This window comes from Otolemur garnettii, unplaced genomic scaffold (genome assembly GCF_000181295.1).
Source record: "Otolemur garnettii isolate 467f Iridium unplaced genomic scaffold, OtoGar3 scaffold00029, whole genome shotgun sequence".
NCBI lineage: Eukaryota > Metazoa > Chordata > Mammalia > Primates > Galagidae > Otolemur > Otolemur garnettii.
In genome coordinates this window covers 3,705,521-3,712,852 of record NW_003852424.1, presented here as the reverse complement: position 1 = coordinate 3,712,852, position 7,332 = coordinate 3,705,521, and the positions used below count along the sequence as shown (strand labels likewise).

Sequence of the window (7,332 nt, the reverse complement as noted above, 5' to 3'; positions counted from 1 at the left end):
AAAGAAAAGGTTGAAAAATACTGCTTTAAATGTTTTGTATCACATAGATACACCCACCAATCACTCACACGACTTGATCATTACTTTTGGTGGTGATGGCAAGCATGACCATGAGACTGAGCGAAACTGAGTTTAATGTGGACTAAGAAGAATACACTAATAGCATACTATTTAAGAATCCTATTGTGGGCGGGGCATGGTGGCTCACGTCTGTAATCCTAGCGCTCTGGGAGGCTGGGGCAGGTGGATTGCTTGAGCTCAGGAGTTCGAGATCAGCCTAAATAGGAGCAAGACCCCATCTCTACTAAACATAGAAAAACTAGCCAGACATTGTGGCAGGAGCCTGTAGTCCCAGCTACTGAGCATGCTGTGGCTGGAGGATCACTTGAGCCCAAGAGTTTGAGGTTGTTGTAAACTAGGCTGATACCATGGCATTCTACCCAGGGTGACAGAGTGACACTCTCTCTCAAAAAAAGAATCATATTAAGAAACTAACTTATTGTGGAGTAAGTCTCAATGCCATTTTCTTCTCATCCACTTGACTCTTCATTATGTAAAGTGACAAGAAGAGGCTCTTTATCAAGCCCATCGAGGTAAGAACAAAGAGACTACATTAGCCAATCTTCATTTTTGATTGGCATTTCATCATAATTGTTTATGGCATGCAGATATTTAAAACTGTAAAATAAGCAAATCAATCAAGTCTCTTCCAAACTTAGTGATCAGGCAATGTCAATAACACACAGTCCTGGAAAAAGTGGTGTCATGGTATGTATCAGGTGTTTCAGGTTCATCCTTTAAAAAGGATGATAGCGATGTTTACAAAGGAACCACAAAATTGCTCTTGAGAAAAAATGACATTTCCCTCCCCAGAGCCTGGAGAGAGCAAATGGTAAACAGGAAGCCCCTGAGAAGGGGCTGCAGGAAAGGGGGTTACAGGTAGAGACCTAGGTTCATTTCCAGTGGAAATTTTATGACCTTACTAACCTTGAGTTGTATACATGCACACTTCAGATTCTTTAAGGAAAAATTTGTTTACATTATATGTTCAATAAATATTTGTAGAAGAAATAAGTAAACTGAAATTCCCTCTAAATCATCCGTATAAAATCAAGAGCTTCTGAATTGGAAAAATTTGAACTCAAACCCCAACTATGCACAGAATAACTGAACCCAGTGAAGTTATTTAACCTCTCCAAGGTTCTGTGACTTGCCTGTGAGGCGGGGATAATAATGCCCATTTCATTGCCTCATTTAAGGATTAAATGAAATGACACAGATAATGTACAAGGTGCTCTAACACTCACAAGTACTCAACAAGTGCTACTTCTTTCCCTTTGGCCCATGAGATTTCTGATGTCGTGTGATATGGCTCTCAGTCTCACAACTCAAAACATTTATTTTGGCAGATGTGGCTTACACCTGTAATTCTAGCGCTATTGGAGACCAAGGTGGGTAGATTGCTTGAGCTCAGAAGTTCTACACCAGCCTGAGCAAGAGCTAGACCCCATATCTACTGAAAAATAGAAAAACTAGGTGGTGCCTGTGGCTCAGAGGAGTAGGGCGCCCCGCCGTATGCCAGAGGTAGCAGGTTCAAACCCAGCCCTGGCCAAAAAACTGCAAAAAAAAGGAAAAAAAAAGAAAAATTAGCCAGGAGTTGTGACATACAGCTGTAGTCCCAGCTACTTGAGAGGCTTCAGCAAGAGGATCACTTGAGCCTAAGTATTTGAGGTTGCTGTGAGTTATGACGGCATCTTGTTACTTTACCCAGGATGACAGAGGGAGATTCTGTCTCAAGAAAAAAGAATGCCCTTACTTTAAAATGACTTCAAGAAGACACAAATAGGAAAATAATGTGCATTTATGGATTGCAAAAAGAAATATTGTTAAAGTATTACAAAACAATCTACAAATTCAGTGCAATCCCTATCAAAATTCCAGTGCCATTTTTCACAAAAATGTAGTAGAAAAATTCCTAAAATTTGTATGAACCACAAAAGACCCTGCCAGGGCATCACAATACCTGACTCCAAATTATACTATGAAGCTATAGTAATCAAAAAAGCATGGCAATGTCAAGAAAAGAAACACATGGCACAATGGAACAGGATAGAGAACTTACAAATAAGTCTGTGCATTTATTGTCAACTGATTTTTTGACAAAAGTACCACAAATACATAACGGGAAAAGGACAATCTCTTTAATAAATGATGTTGAGCATGGGCATGGTGGGTCATGCCTATAATCTTAGCACTCTGGGAGGTGGAGGCTGGTGGATTTCTTGAGCTCAGGAGTTCAAGACTAGCCTGAGCTAGAGCGTGAATCCATTTCTAAAAATAACCAGTGCTATGGTGGGCACAAGCAGTCTCAGTTACTCAGAGGCTAAGGCAAGAGGATCACTTGAGCCCAAGAGGTTGAGGTTGCTGTGAGCTATGATGCCTCAGCACTTTACTGAAGATAACAAAGTAAGATTCTGTCTCAAAAGAAAAACAAATAAATAAATGATGTTGGACATCATTTGGTATCTGGATATCTACATGCCAAAGAATAAAATTAGATCCTTATCTATACCAAGTACAAAAATCAACTCAAAATTGCAGGCAGAATGCTGACTGATGACCCCATTCTTAGCAATGGAAAAAAAAAACCCAGAAAGAGGGGGAAATAAAAAAGTAAGCTAAGTGAGGCAGAACAAAGAAAGGTTAGCCAGTTTACCTTTAAATCAACCACTGCTAAATTTCTTAATGGAACAAGTTTCCTGCTTTTCCTAGAATCCTTTCAAGATATAGCTTGCAAATCACCCCTGCTGGGTCTGTGAACACCGTGAAGGAATAATGGCCACAGAGGATGCTATGTGCAAGGCCTAGCAAGAAACATTAACTAGGCCATCTCCTGCCCAGTCAACAGCCAAAGCAAATACCTATGGTGGAGATTTGTATTATGGCTGGAGCAGAGAGCCCTGAAATATGGGTAGGAGGCTTCTATCCCTTACCACAGAGGAAGACACCTCTGTGGTGGTGGTAAGAGGAAATTCCTCTTTCCCACCAATTCTTCAGAGGAGCTTGACACCAGTAGTGTCTTACTCCACAGTGAACTACCAAGTACTAACATCCCCCTGTGGTCTGTGTGTGTGACCACAGATAGGAGGCTGCCCCAACACAAGGCTTAGGTTCCAGATTTCTCAAGGCTGCTCAGACCCTTAAAGTTAATGATTATAGAAACAATAGGAGCTGATATGCGCACTCAGAGAAACTGCTGGCATCTTTGTTCCCTTCCTCTGCTTACCCTCCGGGCTAATGAGCAAATAGCCTCCAATAAAAGCTGAGTGGAATTGACACTGGGGCCACCCGCAGGAACGCCACAAAATGTCAGTGGTCCCCTGTATGCCCACCATTGAAAATGCTACTCTGTGTCTCTTGTGTCTCTTATCTCTTTATCTCTCATTGTTTCTAACTTTATTTTTTAGTTGATTGCCACCAGCTCCACAGGTCTCAGCAGACCTTGCCCCTAAGGTGGGACACCAGTACAAAATTAATTAAAACCTTAAACATAAAGGTCTGAAACTGTAAGACTACTAGAAAAAACACAGAGGGGAAGCTCCGTGACATTGGTCTGGGCAATTATTTCCTCATATGACCCCCAAACATAGGCAACACAAGAGAAAATAGACAAACGGGATTACATCAAAATAAAAATATTCTGTACAAGCGCTCAAGCAGTGCCACGCTGGCCTCTGGCGGCAGCTGGATGCCTTCCAGTGCCTGGGCGAGTTGGCCAGCCCTGAGGATGCCCTCATGCATGCCATGTGGAGAGCAACTGCCAGCTCGGGGACCTGGTGGCAGAGTGCGCCAGGCTGGAGTGCCAGGGCACCAAGACGCAGCACGTGCTCGACAAGTTTCGCAGCAAGTATGAAAATGAGTGTGAATGTCAACTGTTGCTAAAAGAAATTCTTGAATGGCTTATCAAGGAAGCCAACAAAGCCTTGCTGCATAACCTATGCTTTCAGCTGGAAGCCCAGTTCCTGCAAAATGATATCAGTGCAGCAAAGGACAGGCACAGAAGAACCTTCTGGAAGTTCAGACCTATATCAGCATCCTGCAGCAGCTCATTCACATCTCCACTCCTCAGACATCCCGCATGACCAGTGGGATAAGGGAGGAGAAGCTCCTGGTGGAGGAAAGTGGGTGCCCTGCGGAGCCAGCTGGAGGAGGGCTGGGAGTGCTCTCCCACCTGCAGGCACAGAGAGTGGAACTGCAGGCCCAGACTACGGCCCTGGAACAAGCAATTAAAAATGCCTGTGATTGTTAGGATAACAAGATTCAGCTTTATAATGAGCAGATCAAAACCCTGCGCAAGGAGATCGGAGAGACAGGGGACCATGGAGAAGCCCTCCTACGACTGCCGGTGGCTGGAGGTGGCACAGCAAAAGCTGAAGAATGAGCTGGACCGTTATCATCGGATCATTGAGATTGAAGGCAACAGGCTGAGCTCTGCCTTCATTGAAACCCCCATTCCCTTGTTCACCTCGAGCCATGGATCCTCTTTCAGCTCTGGAGCTGGTGGAAAAGATCTTACTAGGGCTGTACAGGACATAACAACAGCAAAACCAAGACAAAAAGGCTCCCCCAAGACTGTCCTAAGGAGAAAGAAGATTATGGCCAGAGACAAAGCGGATGGACCTTTGGAAGACCCACCATCAAAAGGTCTGGAAGATGCAAAGATGGTGCGGGTGGTGCTTAAAGAGGAAGGTGAATCTAAGCTTGAACCGGAGGGTAAAGTAGCAAGTCTCCTAGCACAAGAAGGGGACCCAGAGGATGTGCCAGATGGAGGGCAAATAAGCAAAGCCTTTGGGAAGCTGTACAAGATGGTCAAGGAGAAAGTGAAAAGCCCCAGAGAGCCGGAGCCACCTGTTGACCTCTTCACCAAAGGTCAGCATGTGCTGGTCACAGGGGATGCCAGTTACGTGGACCCTGAGTTCTATGTGTCTTCCATCCCCACCAAAGGTGGGGTGGTTGTTTCCATTGAGGAAGAGTCTGTGACTCCTGAGGACCATGGAGAACCCCCTCCTGAGCAGTCTGAGCCCCCTCAGGAGAACGGGGAGGAAGTCCCCGAGGGGAGAGAAGATGAACAACCCAGCATCCAGCCGACTGCAGACAAGGAGGCTGAGATGAGTGCTGAAGAACTGAAGGGCCTAGAGCAGAAAGAGGATGTCGAGGAGGAGGGTGAGGGACCCCGGCACCCTGTCCCACAGTCATACCTGGTCCAGAGGAACCGTCTACCCCCCAGGCTCAAAGGCCTGGGGCTGTTCAGGATGGATTGGAGGGAACTAGGAGAAAAAGCCCAGAGAAAAGCCCTCCCAAGCCTGTGGTTAATCAGAAGGTGGAAGTGGTGGAATCCATTGAGACAGTTTCCACAGAGAGCACTGAGACATACGAAGAAACCGCTGTCATTGTGGAGACCGTGGTTGGAAAGGCAAAAGCAAACAAGAAGAAATCAGGAGAGAAGGGCTCTTAAAATGCCCAGGCTCAATGGCAGAGGATGGCTTTGGGGCACTGTCGGGGAAATGCTTTGGTATTTTAGAGTAGATTTAAGATAAGAGCATGAGAGTTCCTGTTTGGACTAGACCATAGTGGAACTGTCTGGCATTGTCATGAAGCTTTTATTAAAATGTTTTCTTTGTTTGCAAAAACTATATATATTCTGCACAATAAAGGAAACCAACAGAATGAAGAGACAACCTGCAGAATATGAGAAAATATTTGCTAACCATACAATCTGAGAGGGGTTTAATATCTGAAATTTGGTATATAAGGAACTCTACTTAATATCAAGAAAACAAATAACTCATTTTTAAATGGGTAAAAGGCCTAAACAGATATTTCTCCAAATAAGACATACAAATGGCCAACCAGTATATGAAAAAATGCTCAACATCGCTAATCATCAGATAAATGCAAATTAAAATCATGAGATACTACCTGACACCTGTTAGCTTGGTAATTATCAAAAAGACTAAAGATAACAAGTGTAGGTGAGGATGTGAAGAAAAGAGAAATCTTACACACTGTTGGTAAAAATGTAATTTAGTGCCTCCAGTATGGAAAACTGTATGGAGTTTCCTCAAAAAATTAAAAGTGGAACTTCCATATGACCTAGCAATCCCACTACAGGGTACATATTAATACAAAAGGAATTGAAATTAGTACTTCAAAAAGATATTTACTGTTCATTGCAGTATTATTTATAATACCTAAGATCTGGAATCAACCTAGATATCTAGGTTGATAAGCAGATAAACAAATAACAAAAATATGGTACACATACACGATAGAATGAATACTGCATACTGAATACTATTCAGCCTTCAAAAAGAAGGAAAGCCTCTTATTTGCAACAACATGAATGAACCTGGAGAATATAAAAAAATTTCAGTTAGATAGAAGGAATAAATTCAAGAGATCAATTGTACAATGTTGTGACTATATAATATTATAACAATATATAGGAAATGGCTAAGAGTTGTTTTTAAGTACTGTCCCAAAAAATAAGAATGTGAGGTAATAGATATGTTAATTAGCTCTATTGAACCATTCCACAATACATACATATTTTAAAATATATTGAATGCAATAAATATGTTCAATTTACTTGTCAATTTTAAAATTTGAAATAAAAAATACCTATAAGCCTTGCCAATTCACTGAGTTTTCAACCTAGGAACTGTAGCTAATTTATCATCAAATTGTAAAAGTAACCTTTGTTTTACTGGATTGGGAAAGTAGTTACCCCACTAACTCTTAAAGGCGCAGGATAAAATCCACTACTTTCAAGTGTTATGGGAATAAAGGGATAGTGGTTGCATTTACTCCCAAGGATGTATGTCAAAGGTAGTAGTAACAGACTCAGCACCTGTGGCTCAAGTGGCTAAGGCACCAGCCACATACACCTAAGGTGGCAGGTTCGAGTCTAGGCTGGGCCTGCCAAACAACAATGACAGATGCAACCAAAAAATAGCTAGGCATTGTGGTGGGCGCCTGTAGTCCCAGCTACTTGGGTGGTGGAAGCAGGAGACTCGCTTGAGCCCAGGAGTTGGAGGTTGCTGTGAGCTGTGATACCACAGCACTCTACCACAGCAATCTACCAGAGCTTGAGGCTCTGTCTCAAAAAAAAAGGTAGTAACAAAAGAGACATAACAGATAGACCGTATCTGCAGGGTAATTTTAATGGAATCGTTCCATTTCAGCAACCTTGATCACTGTACAGGGGGTACAGGCAGCTCGCTAGGGGTTAATTCAGATTTTTCTAGAGGCTAAAACTAAGGGAAAGCTACC

At 42.9% G+C, this 7,332-nt stretch overlaps 1 pseudogene; it reads left to right on the top strand.

The window, feature by feature from the left end:
* The window catches only part of LOC100954385, a 28,699-nt pseudogene extending 23,145 nt beyond the window's left edge, over positions 1 to 5,554 (top strand).
* The last annotated feature ends 1,778 nt before the right edge of the window (positions 5,555 to 7,332 follow it).